The sequence below is a fragment of the Lichenostomus cassidix genome, chromosome 7 (assembly GCF_008360975.1).
Source record: "Lichenostomus cassidix isolate B80296 chromosome 7, HeHo_3.0, whole genome shotgun sequence".
Lineage (NCBI taxonomy): Eukaryota > Metazoa > Chordata > Aves > Passeriformes > Meliphagidae > Lichenostomus > Lichenostomus cassidix.
Window position 1 is genome coordinate 35765901 of NC_139488.1, and position 16847 is coordinate 35782747.

Consider the following 16847-nt stretch of genomic DNA (forward strand, 5'->3'; position numbering starts at 1 on the left):
AGCCAGCCCCGGCGTTGCCCCCCAGGTTCCAGGCCGTTGTTTGACTTATTGTTTGAGTTATTAAACCCCTGCGGTGGTGAAGGTACAAAGACCACTTGTACAAAGACCCTTTCCCGAGCTGAACTTCCAGGGATAGACAGCCCAGGAGCTGGACTTGGTGTTCGCAGGGTTGGGATGTGGCTGGTGGCAGCCCCTGGTTATCGGCGGTGCCCAGCTATATTTGGTCAATGTTTTGTTCAAATATACGTCTGTCGGGATGTGTTTTTCCATGGCTTTCTGCTGGGAAGGCCAAGTGTCTCCATGCCCGCTCACGGTGTTGGTCAGGTGCTGCTGGTGGGCTCATCTGACCATGTTTGCTGCTGCTTCAAGGGAAAGTTGTGTGTTAAAACGTCTGAGACGGGTTAAAATGTGATGGCTTTAAATGTCAAACTAAATTCTGGACTCGAGGAAATGTTGAGAGAAGCCTTCTAGATGTTTGCAAAGATCCAGAAGTGAGAGTTGGGGCATTAGCACCGAGTTGAAATGAGAGAGTCCCCTACGCAAGTAGGATGTTTATATTGAAATCGCTGTTGTCTGCTTATTTCTGGAGCTTAATTATGTCCTCTGTAATTTCCAAAAGGCGGTTGGAGCGCTTTGGTTTACTTTGGGCTTATTATTTTTGGTTTATTAAGTCCTGAACGCTGAGCCATGGAGTAGGCCATGAGTGTGTGTGTGTTGCAGAGGGTCATCCCAGTTAAATGGTGGTCAGCAGAGTGTGTGTGTCATCTGTGCCTCACGCTGAAGGATGCCCACAAGAAAGAGCTCTCCTGTCATGCTGGGCTATCTCCCATTTCTAATTTGTCCACACGTGTCCTGCGTGAAGCAGCAGTTTTGGGATCAGGCTGGGAAGAGTTTGCGAGAGCTGTAATTTGGTGGGGTGGAAGGAATGGGAGAAAAGCAGAGTTGGATTGATACTTGACAGTGTTGTGATGGAGAGTTGGAGGTAGTAGCCACAGCTGTAGTTCTTTCTAATAGTTTGCCATTAGTTTTCTTTTTGCTTGTAATAACTTTGGGTTTAAACGTGTGGGGGGAAAAAACCTCAGTGGCAATAATCACCAAAATCAGCAGATCTGTGTATAAATGCCAATTATTTAAACATGCAACTGCTTTTAGTTTACTACAGGTAGGAGCTGGACCAAGCCTGTCCAAGAGTAAAAGACATATTTTCCTTTTTTATTTCATGACAGTGCTTCTCCTCTCAGCCTGAGATTCCATTGATCTGCTTTCAGCTGTACACAGAAACCTATAGTGGCTGCAGGATTACATTCCCTGTGTGTGTAAAGCTGCAGCTCTGCCCCCAAATTCCGTGGCCTACAGTGATGAGATACGTTAATTATTACAGGGATTTGACCATCTCTTTGTGTTTCAGTCTTTAAGATAGCTGTGGTTTGGTTTATTATGGTTGCACAGTAAAATACCCAGATTTCAGACAGAATTCTGAAGCTGGGCAGAATAATTCAGGGCCTTCTCTTACTTTAAATCGTGGAGATAAAATTCCTGATAAACCTTCATTTCCATAGGCCTCCAGTCCTGCAGCCAAGTCTGTGCTGGAAGGAGAGCTGAGGATTTGGTGGGATTGGGGAGGGAAGGTCTGTCTGCAGGAAGCACTGGTGGGACTGGAATTCTGGGTGGCAATTCCTGCATTTCTGCAGGAATGCTTAGCAAAGGGGTTTCAGGCTAATTTGGGGCTTCTGGCTGCTCTCACAACCTTCCAAGAACTGGAGTAATTGAGTCCCTCTACCTCTGCTAGGAAAGATTGTGAATTATCAACAGCTGTAACTAAAAGGCAACACAGTTTCCATTTATTTGGGTTCCTAAGCTCTTTTTGCTACTATTACCGAGATATTTACAAGTGCTAATCGCTTCTAGGAAAACTTTGTGCGGATTTTCCAGTCCTTTATCTTTGGAGTCAAAATTAATAATTATTTTCTTCCATTCTGGGTTAGTGGCTTCCTAGGCTCTAAGGGCAGATAGTTTGGAATTAGCAATGACCTGCCATGGCTGTGCTGGCCATAAAGATGCTGTTTAGGCCTGACTTTAATAATATTTCTGTTGAGTTTGCTGCTTTACCTTCCCTTCTTTCTTTGTGGACAGATGAGTTGGTTTCTGTTTGGATTAGGGAGGCGGATGTTTGAGGAGAATCTTTATGATGCAATACCTTCAATAATTGAACTTTTCTTGTACAACTTGCAATCTTTTCGTTCTTTGGCCGTGGAGGGATCAGTGTTCCTCCTTGTTAAAAAGCCCTGGAGATCCTGGCATCAGGAACAGCCTCTCCAAGATGGAATGCCTTGGGTTTCAGCTGGCTTATTTAATTCGCTTTGTCAGTAGATTTATTTTTTTTTTCCCCCCCCTACTGTTACTCATGGTTATTCCTTCTCTGTGGAAGATCAGTGGCTGGAATAGGGTCTGCCAGTGCAACATGAGTTTGTGGCTCAGCAGGCAGTGCTCCCTGTGGATGTTCCCTGTGGGAAGCACAGGCCAGGTGGGAGGCCCCTGTGCCCATCTGGAGCCCCACTAATGTCTCAGTGTCTCTCTATGGGCTTAAGAGGCCACGTGCACAAAGCAGTTCAGCCTCATCTGTTAATGGCCAGGCATGCAAATTTGGAAAGTGGCTGAGCTTCCTTTGCAAAAATCCTGTCAAAACTTCGGGGAAGTGGGGAATTCTGTTTGTCCTGTCAGGCTTGTTGGGTTATCTGAGGGGTTGGTTTTGGTTGGTTGTCCCTGTGTTGGTTCTTGTTCTGTCCCAGTGAAAGTGCAAATCAGAATTACCATTGATTTCCAAAATAAAAAGATACAGGATACATTTATTTCCTTTTTAATGCTCTTATGTCATTAAGGACCTGCTTATTCTTTTAAAGAGTTACTTGAACGTTGGAAACCACAGGCTCTCATTGGCTTTTCTTTGTATTTATTTTTGGAACTATTAGGTGGAATAATACTGCTCAATCAGTTTCAAATGGGCCTGCACGGGAACCAAGGCTGGTATTAGGGATGAAATTTTGGAAGAGCATTGGAAATAGCTTCCAGGATGCTTTCATTTTTCTCCATGTATCTGGAGCTAAACGAAGAGGGAATAAAACAAAAAGCAGCAGTTAAGAAATTAAGAAGTGCTGACTCCTTTCCTCCCTTAAATTCCAAGTCCTTTATTATAGCAATACCTATTTTTTTTTGATGAATCGTCTAGAAAGGAGTTCAGACTTGGTACTATTTTTAAATCAAGGTGAAATTTGTCCAAATCAGATTACAATGTTAAAAGGTGTATGAGTACATATGCAAATCAGTTTAGCTCCATACACAAATACACACATAAATATAAACAGATAAATGAGCATCTACAAGAAGTGTAAAAATGAGCTAATTTGAACTTTCCAGTGCTGTTTGGAGGTGCAGTGTGGCTCCCAGGATGTGCTTGGTGAGCCCTGGAGCTGCAGGCTGGTGCTGTGCTGTGGCCCAGGGCAGCAGCAGTCAGGGAGAGCTCTGCCATGGCTATTCATAGAGCTTTGTGACATGAGTTGGTCATCTCGTTTTAGCTGCAGCCTGACAGGTGTTTCCAGCCCCAAAACCTCCAGTGCCTCCATCCTTCCCCTGGGAATGACTAAGGGACAAACCCTGGAGTGCCTTCAGTTGTTGGGTCTTTAGGCTGGAGATTCCCAAGATCCATTTCTTTTTTTTTATTTATTTTTTTTTTAATATTCTGTTTCAGGAGCTTTAAATGTGCTTAAAAATGAAATGGTAAAATGCTTGAAATTTCTTTTTTATGTTTCGAAGCAAACCTTTATTCTCTCATTTATTACTCTGGTTAAATTCAATGCGCTGTTTATTTTATATATTTTTATTCCACAGAAAATGTTTTAAAGTAAGCAAGCAATATTTTTTAAAATCCTCATCCCGCCACAGTATCTGATAACTAAAAACTACAGCAGCAATATATTAATTCATTATTCTGATACAAGGTAAAATTGAAGCCTGGGCTAAAAAAAATACATATTGTCATAATTTTTGCTTAGTCTACATTTTCAGTGGCATTAAATGCAGAATTATTTTGGCATGTGAGTAATCTGAAATGTAAATAGCATGTGAAATAGGAGGGCCCTTGGTTTGCAGCATCACCAGCCTGGCCTCGCTCAGGAAAATTCCCAAGTGAGGGAAGCAGAACAGTTGTCAATTGTTTGCACAACAAATCCTGTTGGATCAAATGCTGATATTCCCAACATTTAGATCAAGGAAGGCATAAGATAATGTTGCCTTGTAGCTCCCTGCCAAAGGAAACAAACACAGCCTCAGTTAGGAGAAAATTTGGCTTATAGGACCTGGGCCTGCATATCATAAATCCAGATAGGCAGATTTTTCCATTCATGCTGCCTAATGGTTGAAAAACATGGAAATTCAATTGCACTTGGCCAATTTTAGACTTGATTTTTAAGCTCTGGTAGGTCATTGTCAACGTGTTATTTGGGATTATCTGTTGTGGTAAATTAAAGACTGGATAAAAATATGTGGAACATTTGGGTTTTGTCTTCATCCTTTAAGCTATTACCTGTCTACCTCATGTATATTTATATATATGTATATATCTATACATATATGTGATTAACCCCAATAGAATGAGTACAAATTTCATGTGTTTTGGTAAGACTAAAGCTGAAGCATTGAAAATAATAAGCATAGCCTTATGTTTTTGTCCCTAATCTATTTAATTTAATTTAATTTTTTTACTTTTAAGACTGATGCAATGAAGCTTTATGCATCTATTTAATTTTTTTATATAAGCATGCTGTCAATTTAAGGAGACAAATTATATTTATTTTAACTGTACTTAGAAGAGAAGCACAGAAAAAACCCAAAAAACTCCTGCTGGCTCCTCTCATCCAACCTCTAGATAAGAAGAAGAATTTCTTTAGAATCTGCTATTTTTGGAAGAAAACACTGCAAAAGTGAACAAGTGAGATCATTGATTCAAGAAACAAAGTAGTCAGGAATCTGTAGTGAGCTGTTTTTTTAGAACAGAACTTCCTTTTGTCTTGGAGGGGCTTGGGGGCAGAGAGGGATACGTTGTTCCCTCGTCATCTTTCTGGGGAAGAGGCTTGGATCAGATTTCAGAGGTGAATGTGTTGGCATAGCCTGGTGATGCAATGTGGTGTTGTCTTGTTGTTCTTGAGCGTGGCTGCTTGGAATGGGAAATATTGGAAAGTTTTCTGCCTTTTCATTTGTTTCTGGAAGGCTCATCCCATGTTTCTCAAGGAATTGCCCACTGTGAAAACTTAAAGTCATTTTCCCTAGAAAATATAACTTTCCCCCATTCATACTGTGCTAGGAAAGGTTTGGTTTTTAGAGATGCTGTTTAAAACTCCTTTTCCTCCTACATTGGGTCACAGAGGAATTGCAGGGCTGGGGAGGCTGGAATGCAGTGAGAGGGTTTGTTTTGCTGATGCCATTGGAGCTCCTGGCTCTGGCAGGCAAACCTCACTTAAAGCTGAACCTTCACTTGCCTCAAAATCAACATCATCAGGGAGCTCCAGGAAGAACTAAAGTGGAGAATCACAGTGGCCTGTGATTCTCTCCAGAAATTGTTGTCACTGGTTCTTTGCTGCTTTGCACTTGGAAAGACTGAGGTCTGTGTTTGGGACTCTGTCTTGTCCCAAATATTCATGGTTTTCAGTGGAAGTTTTGTCCTAAATAAGGGCTAAATATCAGAGCAGGTTTGAAATCTTTCAACCACAACTTTTATATTGTCCAAACTCAAAGCACCATTGGCTTTTCCCTGCTAAGGTAATTTAAATGCTGAGGGCTGTGAAATCCCACCTGCTCAGGGTACTGTATTTAGTGGACAATAACTCAACAATTCACGTGGTTTTTTTAAAAAATGACCTCAAACCAAAAATTTCATGCAACACTTGAAACTTGGGAACGACATTTGAGTTTAAGGACCATGTCCTTAAAAATCTGTGAGTTGTTGGAGCCTTTTAAAACCCATGTGGTTCCCCTTGAAGTTGCCTGGGTGTTATTAAGTAATAAAGCAGGGCTGTGTCTGTGGGCCAGCTGAAGCAAACCATATCTGGGCTGGAGGCTATTGGTTCCTCACCTCTGTTTTAAAATTAGTCCAATCATTTGCAGCGTGATTCATTTCTAAAAATGACTTGTCCATCTGTGCAGGGTGCCCTGGCTGTAATGTTGCACTGCTGCTGGAGGTTGTGCTGCTCTCAGGACATCTTGGAGCTGTTGTATCTCACTTTTTCTTTGATAAATATGGTCGTTTATCAGGCAGTAAGTGGAGATATTACAAATTGTGGTGGAGGTGATTTTAATTTTTGGAAATACTTAACGAGTGTTTGTACTCTTGAGACTCTGCTATTAAAAATCTAGATATGAAATCTTTAAGGAAAAAAAAAATTAAGGTCTATTCTGTTTTGCCTGCTAAAATATTTATCAATTTCTGAGGTGCTGGGTCAAACCCTAAATCTGAATTTTTCATGATTTCCAACTTCACAAAGGTGTTGGGGGACAAACACTTGTAACCAAGTAATGCTCCCCAAAATTGGGCAGCTCCTTAATCAGCTGCTCTGTGGATTCCTGGGGGATCACCTTTCACATGGAGCTCTCTTCCCAGGATTTGGGGTTTTGCTGGGCTTTTCCCTGTGCTGGTTTCCCTAAAAACTTCAGTTATGAGTCAGTCTTAATCATCTTTTGTAGCTCAAGTCTGCTGATGTAAGAGTCCTGCTAAGGATCTGCAGACACGTGGGGAGGTAGAACTTAGGAGATGTCCCTGGAACTGAAAAATCAACAGAAAATCAAAAGAAAATAGTTTTAATTTTAATATATTTTATGTAAAAGGAGCTTACGTGGCATTAAAGGGATTCCCATGTGTAAGAGCAACATCGTTTTTCTTAAATAATAATAAACAGAGTAATACCTGTTGTTTTGTCAGAGAAGGAATATATCAACTTTGTAGAGCCTGTTGTTACAATTTTTTCTTTTTCAAAGAAAAAGAAAATCAAACAGAATTGATCAACTTTCTCCAAATATTGATCTATGCTAAATAAAAGTGAGTTTAACGTTATTCCAGGGGTTTTTTTGATGTTATGGATTTGATGCAACAGCCTGAGACACACTTATCCCATAGATGAACAGTTGGAAGTTTATTATTCTCATTTTTAATGTTACTGCATTCAACAAAACAGTAAATAAGTGTTAATATTCAGTTTTTGCTAACTGGTACAAATAATTAAAGTATTTCATGTGGAATTTATTGATGGTATATGTAGTCTGGTTTCTGAGCTATTAGAGAGAAAAATGAAATGTTTTTTAGTTTGTGTTTTGGTAGATAGTAGTAAAATATGTATGTAATACAGGAAAATGTTCATTATAGTGGTGGTGAAAGTAAACTTAATTATTGCTGATGGTGAACCTTAAATTGAGGGTATTTTAGGGCATCTCCAGTTGTTCCTAGAAAGAAAGCTCTTTTATAGAGGTTTTTATTTAATTTCCCAGTGTAAGGCCTAGAGTTGGCTGTCCTTTGCTCCAGAGCTCTTCACAGACAGGTGGGATTTTGGGATTAGGTTCTCTGAACCTGGATGTTCATCCAAAATTCGCCAATAATTACTACTTCTTTTAATCTCTGCATTAATCCTGTGCAGTGTAATCCGTAATTATTCCATCCCCAATTTGCATGGACTCGCTGGTGTTTACTCCTGCTTTACTCACCTCCTTTATTGTGCCCCAATAGACATTCCTGCCAAGTTACTAACTCTGAGTCCATCTGGGATTTGTCTGGTGCTCACCCTGGTGACATTTCCCTGCGTGTTTTTAGGGCAGCGAGTTCAGAACCCCACAGAAACCCCATCAAACTTCAGGGGATGCATCACTGAGCAGAAATATTTCGATTTTGGTGCACAGGATGGTGAAGCTGCTGTACAGGAGAGGGGAGTTCCCCGGAGCTGCAAGGTGCAGCCTGTGGATAACCAACCCTGCCTGCTGTTCTCTGTGGCTTTCAACGTTTGGGAAGAGGGTTTGGCTCTCGGGGAGGGTGAGGATTGTAACTGCAAGTGCTGGAGAGGCTTTGTGGGGCGGGAGGAGGAAGGAAACCAGCGGGGAGACGTTAGGAAGAGGCAGCGTTTGGGCAGAGGGTTGGTGGTCAGGAGCTGTGCAGGGAGGATGTGGAGGGAGGGAAGGGATGGAGGCAAAGCCAGATTGGGGAAGGGTTGGAGGCTGGGTTGGTGCAGAGGGAGTCAGGGTTTAATGAAAACTGGGGGGAATTTGGGGTGAAGGGGCCATGTTGGGGTGTAAACTTTGCCAAGACAGAGGGGAGCAGATCAGAGAGCCATGGAGTGGTTTGGGTTGCAAGGGACCTTAAATCCCATCCCATCCCCTGCCTTGGCAGGGACAATCCCACTGTCCCAGGCTGCTCCAAGCCACATCCAGCCTGCCCTTGGACACTGCCAGGGATCCAGGGACAGCCACAGCTGCTCTGGGAATTCCAGCCCAGCCAGGAATTCCTAATTCCCAATCTCCCATCCATCCCTGCCCTCTGGCAGTGGGAAGCCATTCCCTGTGTCCTGTCCCTCCAGCCCTTGTCCCCAGTCCCTCTCCAGCTCTCCTGGAGCCCCTTTAGGCCCTGGCAGGAGCTCTGAGCTCTCCCTGGATCCTTCCCTTCTCCAGGGGAACATTCCCAGCTCTCCCAGCCTGGCTCCAGAGCAGCTCCAGCCCTGGGATCCACAGCATAATGGGAAGGGGAGATGTTGACTCTTGATGGGAAAACCCACCTGGTAGCCTTGCTGAGCCACAAGTATCAAGAATATTTTCACACAGTATCAACCAGAAAGTGCTGCTTAATCACAGCCTTTACATGCAGCAGCCTCAGAATGATTTGAAAAGGGAAGTAAACAGGCCTGTGAGTGTATAAATAATTCCATAATATTGCCACTGTTGCTGGAAGAGCTGGAAGTAGCTGCAGCCCTGCTGATGGGGCCTGCTTGGGCAGCCAGCCCTGCTGCTCTCAGATGAAAACCTGTATCAGTGGAACAGAAATCCTTTAACACCCTGGAGGAGTTTGGCCTGGATGTTTGGATTCCCCCAAGGAATCTGCAGGCAGTTAAATCCATGGAGCCTTGAGCTCATCCCATTCTGCTTTGTCCCTCTGTGGTTCTGCTCCCAGCACTGCACAGCTCCCAGCTCTCCTGGACAGCCCATCCTCGTTGAAGTTTTCCCTAGGAAAACATGGATCCATCCTGGGAAGGGAGGCTGGAATGCTGTGCATGCCTTGCCCGTGTTGTGTTTACACTGAGGATACTCTGCTGAGTAAACAGCCCTAATCCAGTGCTGCACATCCCAGGCAGCTTTGGAGGATCTTGCTGAACCTTCCCTGCATTTTCCTGCATCCTTTTCCATCAGCTGGCCAGGGGTAAGCACAGCATTCCTAAGGCAGGGAAAACCACTGTTTTGTGTGGATTATTCTAATCCAACGTCACGCAAGCAAAATCAAAAAATAGTTTGGCTACCTAATGATTCAGAAATGCAGACGTCTTGCCAAAAAATTTAGCATTTGTTAGCTTTACACTTGAGCAAATGCATTCTGGTAGGGAATTGAACTTCTTTATTTTAACTCTTATCTGCAGAGTTTTAAGGCTTAGGAATTTATTCCACAAAAAAAAAAAAAAGAAAAGGAAACATATTTGCCATTAGAACAAATAGGAAAATTATGAAAATTAGTCTTTAAATTTCTTATATCTTCCTCTTTTTTGGAATAAATGTTTCTCAATTTATATATAGAGGGACAAACATTCTTCCTTTAAATACAGCCAGAAAAGTCCCTTCTTTTATTGAACAGGGGCTTTCATATGATTTAGCATTTTCTGCCTTCAGATAATGGGTTGAAGCTGGGTTTAAATGAAATAAATTCACTGTACCTTGGTGAGGCAAGGGGTTTCTCTTGAATAACTCAGTTTCTTTTGAGGGCTTAAGTATTTCAATAAAAACAGGAAGCAAATTTTTGGAGGAACCTCAGCAGAAGAAGGAGCCAGATGTGTTGATTTTGTAAACATTAAACAATCTGCATTCTAAGAATTACTCTGTGATCCCTTTGAATTCAAGGGCTGACTAAATTATTTTGTGTCTCTTTACTGGACAGGGTTTTTCTGGGTATTTGCCAATCATAACCAGAGCCCTGATATTACTGTCATGTATAAAACAACAGGAATCACGTGGGATTTGAACTTTTTGTCACTGTCTTCTGTAAAAATTATTTTGGACCTAATACGGGGGATAATTTTATGTAGTTTGATAAAGAATAAAAAAAGACAAGTGGTAATTTAGGATGAGCAGACCTCCTATCAGGACAGAACTTGATTTCTAAATTCAAATTCTATTGGATGACTGGAATTCAAATTACTGATACCATTCTATGGTAGTCTCTGGTTAGCTGGAGCTTCCTAAAAATGAATTTAATTTTTAAATTCTTTTTTCCTATTCAAGATTGAAAAAAATCCCCAAAGCACTGTGTTTTCCTCTGCATTACCACATCTCCACAACATTGTTTCAAATAAATATTCTCCTGTAGTTCTGTCACAAGCAAGAAGAGGGATTTGGTCAATGAGCTGAAATGAAATTATCCTCAACCCAGCAATGAGTTACTTATGCATTTTCCCCATGATTCACTGTCTGATGAAAAATATGTTAATATTTGTTATAATTTATAAACCAGATTTGAGAGGATTTGGGGGTTTATTTAGGTTTTTATATAGTAACACACGAGTCAATTGAGTCTTTGACATCAGACAGACTGGGAGGGACTTGAACCAAGTGAAATTACCTGTTCTGCATGAAATTGGTCTCTCAGAATCTTTCTAGTTACAAGTTCTCCTCACTGCTCTGAAATACAAAATTTCAAAATCAAACTGAACTGTTTTGGATAAAAGTGAGGAAAAGAATAAATTCCTGCAGCATTCCAGTACAAAGTATGAAATGGGAAAGACATGGAGTTGTTCAGTGTTTAAAAGTTCTGGCTTTGTTTTCATTTTAATTTATAGCCAGGGAGCTTCACATTACTTTTACATGATTTTTACTTTATTTTACTTTTCTATGTGGAAAAGTTTTTTATTCTTTCATCTAATAATTTCTAAATATATTTTTAGTATTATTTCCTGTGATTTGGTGCTGTCATGTATAATATTAAACATTAACAGCATGGTTTGGGTAAGAAAAATTTTAATGAATGTCTGGACAGAGCACTGTGTGTTTCTGGAGACAATTCTTTTTCAGATTTCAGGGAGGAGTTATTTTTTCTGTGTGTATTTGTGGGGTTTTGGGGGTTATTATCCCATAATAATAATAATAATCCCTCTGGGCTGGATGGGATGGTGCCTTTCACAGAGGTCAGCTGATGTCTCAGAGTGAAGTGCAGCATATTTTTCTCTGTGCAATGAAAAAAAAGAAGTTTTATGACCTGGGCAAAACACTTTCCCCATTTCTGCAGAGACTTTTAGTGTCCAGAAGCTTTTCATAAATACAGCTGTAGAATACCTAAGGCTATTCAATTCATCTTCTCAAGGGCAAAGGATTTTTTTTTCCCCCTTTTTATTTTTTTTGTCTTTTTTTTGATTAAATTTTTTGCAGAAAGGAAGCTGTCAGAACGGACTTTATAGTTTTCCCTTTGTTGAATTGACACTCTATAAAATTTTATTTTAGCAGATTCGATACGAGAGGGAAGCAAACGATAGACTCCAAGTAGGGCAGAGAAAGAAAGTTGTAGGTTATTAAATCTTTTCAAGGAGAAAAGGAAGTAGTTCAGTGTGCTCACCGAGGTTCCTGTGTCAGCAATTGGGAAGCCTGGCAGAGATTATCTTCAGCAGCAGGCAGGTTAAGGAGGACAGGATGGGAAGGGAACTTCCAGCATGAAGGAAATTCAGTTTTTTAGCCTGATTCAGGAGTAGCTTTGCTTTAAATCTCGTTTTACTCTGCTGTCCTTGAGCTGCAGGGGAAGAGAGTTCAGACCACACAGCTTAAAAAGTGAATTTTACTGTCTTGCAATAGACATTTTAACAGGATTGTTTATTTTTTTTTAGAATGAGTTCATCATTAAGGAAAAATTATGTCAATGCAACAGATAACTTGGGGTAATTTAACACGTCCCACACAGGTTTGGTTTCGGGAGGGTTTCCACCCCACAGGGAGGATTTCCACCCCATCCTGAGGGATTTCCATCCCCATGGATGTTCTCCCTGAGCTTAAAAAGTGAATTTTACTGTCTTGCAATAGACATTTTAACAGGATTGTTTATTTTTTTAGAATGAGTTCATCATTAAGGAAAAATTCTGTCAACACAGCAGATAACTTGGGGTAATTTAACACGTCACACACAGGTTTGGTTTCGGGGGAGGGAGGCTTTGCACCCCATCCTGAGGGATTTCCATCCCCATGGATGTTCTCCCTGAGCATCCATGGAAGCTTTGCTGAGAACTGGCTCCTCTCCAAGGGGATAGGAAGCATTAATGGCATTATTTCGGGGTCATTTGGCCCCAGGGAGCACACCATGATCTGTCCCCTCTGCCCTTTGAGCCAGGTGAGTTGGAGGTGAACATCACCCACACCCCTCCAATCCCCCAGCCAGATCTCTCTGGCTCCAGCAGGGAATGTGTCCACAGCCCTGCAGAATTCCTGATTCCAGGGTCCATGGCTGTCCTGCCATCCCTGGAGTGGAGCTGGCAGTGCCTCGGGAGGTGCTGGAGCCAGCAGGGTGTGGGTGGCTCAGGAGCCGAGCAGGTGGAGCCTCTGGGAGCAGTCGTGTCCCTGCCAGTTGGGACTTGTGGGAGACTTGAGCACAATCCTTCACTCCAGTGTCATTCTCACAGAAAATTGCTGCTTGTTTTAGGGGATTGGCCTGCCTGGTGGTTGATACTACCACGGGAATGAGGGGAAATCAGAGATACAAATGCTGGGGAAAATTTTATAAAATTAGTCCTGCATGGGGCTTGACTGGGAGAGTTGCACTTGTCCTGTGTGCAGCCAGAGCAATGAGAAATACTCCAGCAGGCTGGCAGCAGGTGAACAGGATCCAGGCTGCAGCAGTTTGGGAATCAGCCCTTCTGTTTTGGGAAGTTGTCATTTCTGCAGTCATGGAGACACTTATTAGACATCTCACATTCCATATGCAGCTTATTGAGCACCTGGCTGGGAAATGATGAGCACAACAATTGTACCTTGAGGGAAAGCTGGCCTTGGAGAGGATGGGCTTCCCTGGGTTCATTTTGTGCATATAGTTGTTTTAATTTTTTTTAATTAATCTGAAAATGCTGCCAGACATGGACACATTTCTGATGGGATGGGGTTAGGTCCAGGTGGTTTTAGGGTCATACTTTTGCTTTGTGTGAAGATCTAGAAGGAGAAATCCCACTGTGGTGGCAAGGACATAACTTTGGAGTTGGTTTATTGTTTTATATGCTGCTATTGCAAACCCTTCAGTGATGAGATGAGATGGGTGCAGCTCCCTGATTCTTCTTCCAAAACTTAAAATGGTATTGTATTAAAAAATAAATAAATAACAAAGCATTAAACTAACCAGAGGTATGTAGGATAATATCCTGGTGTCTTTTCCACTGATAAGTTCATAGTTAAAACAGTGAAAAGAAAAATTGATGTAAAATTATGCCCTTGAACAAATTCTACAAAGGGTCCAGAGTAGTCACTTTTTATGCACTGAGACTTCTGCTAAATTTATGTATCCTACAGCTTTTCTGGCACAGATAAAAGGGCCTGGATCAATGATATAATTTACCAATTTAGACCTTCGTTTCTATTTTTAAGTAAGTGATATCTAATATTTGGTAGGGGGTTGGGAGCATCTTGTGAAGCAACATTTATCCTTTGATCATTTTGGATTATAAGGCCAGAATAAATATAGGAAAACAGACCAAATTTACAAAATATCAGAACAAAAAGATTGGAGCTTCTTTTCTTTGCGGTGGATTTTTTCGTTCTTTTTATCTTTTAACTGAAAAATACTCTGGTTCTTCCCCACCCCCAAATGAAAGAAGGATTGGACTGCCCTGAGACACCAAGAGAAGCAGAGAAGGTGAAAAGCCCCAAGCAGTGAGGGCAGACTGCAAAGCAGAGCCATAAAGGGTCTGTTGTGTGCTGCACAGGTTGTTAATGCTGTTAATGATTGAACTGTTTATGGGGGATTACAAAGGGGTAGGAAACGACCGTGCTCAGGAATTCCAGCCAACCCCAGAGACTCAACAAAAGTTGAGCAGGATGCTGCTCTGGGCTTGGGCAGCAGGAGCTCCTCAGAGCTGGTGAGGAGCACAAGCTGCAGGGTCATCCTGGCTGGGTTGAGGCACCGGATGTGTTCCCCCCGGGCAGAGGCTGCTGGGACACCACCGAGTGCGTGGCACGATTGAGTTACCAGGGTGCTAGGGTTACAGGAGCTGGGAGCTCACAGAAATATGCTGTCATACTTGCCAGACCTGTACGTCGAGTTTGGGGGTTGGGCATTTGGGGGGTTTGTTTTCTAGGGGGTTTGAATAAATGCAAACTTCCTAAAAGCCACTGGTGGTTAGAGATTTGTTGTTTGCCTTGCTGGGAGTCCGTTTTAGTTGCTAAAGATCAGGAAATAATTTCATTATTAGCTTTATGAATACTTTTGATATCCAGCTTGCCCGCTCATGTCATGTCATGGTTTATAAACTGGGAGTCCCTTCTCCTCTTTTACCACATCATAATCAAGATTACAGCAGCTCTGGCTGCCTCTCTTCTGGTTGTGTTTCAGGCTGGGATTCCTGGGCTGTGTCCCCACGGTTGGTGACCTTAGGGAGGACCCAGAGCAGGGCTGGGACTCACCCTGTGCTTTGTTGTGCTGTTCCAGTCTGAAATCATCCTGTCCTGCTCAGAAACCTATCATGCACAATCTGATCACCAGCTCTATATTTAGAGATCGAGGAGGAACCTTTCAAACTCCTCGTAGTAGACATGGGAAGAGGAGGAGTAGCCAGACCTGTCATTTCCCTGCAAAAGAGATTCCTCAGTTTCTAGAAACATTTGTGGTGGTGGTGAGTGGTTTGATCAGCCTGGAGCTGTGTTTTCAGTAAAAAATGCATATTTTTGGTGTTTCTCCCAAAGTCATAGACTTGTCTTTACCCCTAATAGTTCTTGGGTGCATTATGGTGATTGTTGCAGATCATGCAAAGTGGTGAAAATGCTCCTTTGAGCAGTGCCAGGTTTTAGCTTTAGAAGATTCAGGCAATACTGAGCAGAGAGAAAAGCTGGAACATCCTGGCCATTGTAGTACTCTAACATATCAAATTACACACACACCCCCCCCCATCTGGGCAAAAATCATTAATCCAAACCACCTGTCTGTCAGCCATGGTTTTGTTTCACCTATTGATGATCCCAAGGCTGGGCTGAGGCATCTCTGTGAGAGCAACTCCTGGCATATTCCAAACGGGAATCCAACCGCGAGCCGTGGATCAGGTTAGCTCCATTTCCATTCATTAGCAAAATTCATCAGCTGCCAATCAAGCTGCTGCAAGCTCCACTTTTGGCTGGAAGTTTAGGCTTTCTGGGGCTAAGCTGGGTGTAGGAACTCAAGTGCAGTGGCTGCTGCAGCAGTTGGAGTTGGCTCTGGCTGGGAAGGGAGCAGTTGCTCGCAAGGAAACTCCTGATCCTTGGAAGTTACTCCTGCAGCAAACTGTGACAGTGCTGGGTGTGCAGCCTCCCTGCTCCTGGAGTGTTGTCTGCTGGCTCCTTCATCATCCAGTGTGAAATTCAGAGTGCAAGGATGCAGGGATGAATCCGGGAGTTTGGGATAAATGTCACTGTTGTGGGGGTTTTCTCGTAAGTTGTTCAAAACTGGATGTAAAATGTTGCATTAAACCTTGGCAGGCAGCAATTTGCTACCTTACTGTGTAAGTTTAGGTTCATCTGTGAAGGGCATTTTGGAGAAATAATACTGATTTTTTTTTTTCCCCTTCCCCCAGAGAAAACAGAAATCTGCTTCTAAAAATTTCTGACTTTTTCCAGCTGTTTTGGACACAGGGGAGAAGGGGCAGTGGCTGTGTCTGAAATCTCTCCGGAGCATTTCAGTGTATCATTTAGGAATATTTCAATGTACAGTTGTGTTCTGCAAAAGTCACAGGATCCATACTCATAAATAATTAGTGCTTTTTTCTGAACTGCCCTCCTTTAGAGGCTGTGAGTGCAGAATGAAAGCTCACGTGATGCACGTGGGTTTAGCAGTTGATGAGCAGCTAATTAAGAAGCTGCTCTGGACCTGGAAGTAGTTTGTATCCAAGATAACAGACCTTAGGCCTCCCAAAACATCTCCTGGACTTCAGGGGTGGAGCTGGACAGTGTCTCCATTTGTCCCAGTCAGGAATGAGTGATAGTATCACGTTTTCTATTTTATGTGTGGATATTTACAGACAGATTATTCATCTCTGCCTTTTTCTCCTCAGTACAGGAAGTTTTGCTGGCATTTAAGTAGCTTGTCTCAATTTGGATTTTTTTTTTTTTTTCCTTCTAAAACCCAAAGCTTTTCACTGCAAAAGAAACCTAAGGGAAAAGTTCTCTGCAACCAGGATGTGTGTGCAGAATGATGGCTGGGTGTCCACCCACAGATTAAAACATTCCTGCCAAGGGTAGCTCTGTTCAGATACAGCAAAACAGTCGTGTGGGGATTGTAAGTGGTAGAAAGTTGCTGTTGCCTGTTCTGAGAAAGTACAGGAGAGAACAAAAATCTGACTTCAGCTCAGAACTTGAATTAGAAACCACAGAGGAGCAGGATGGAAGCCCTTCAGCCTACACTGGCATTTATT

The 16847-nt window shown here is 42.3% G+C and overlaps 1 protein-coding gene across 3 annotated transcripts in view; it reads left to right on the plus strand.

Annotated features, from left to right (window-relative positions):
• MBD5 (methyl-CpG binding domain protein 5) overlaps positions 1-16847 on the plus strand; it is a 103598-nt gene that overhangs the window by 797 nt on the left and 85954 nt on the right. The window lies entirely within an intron of this gene.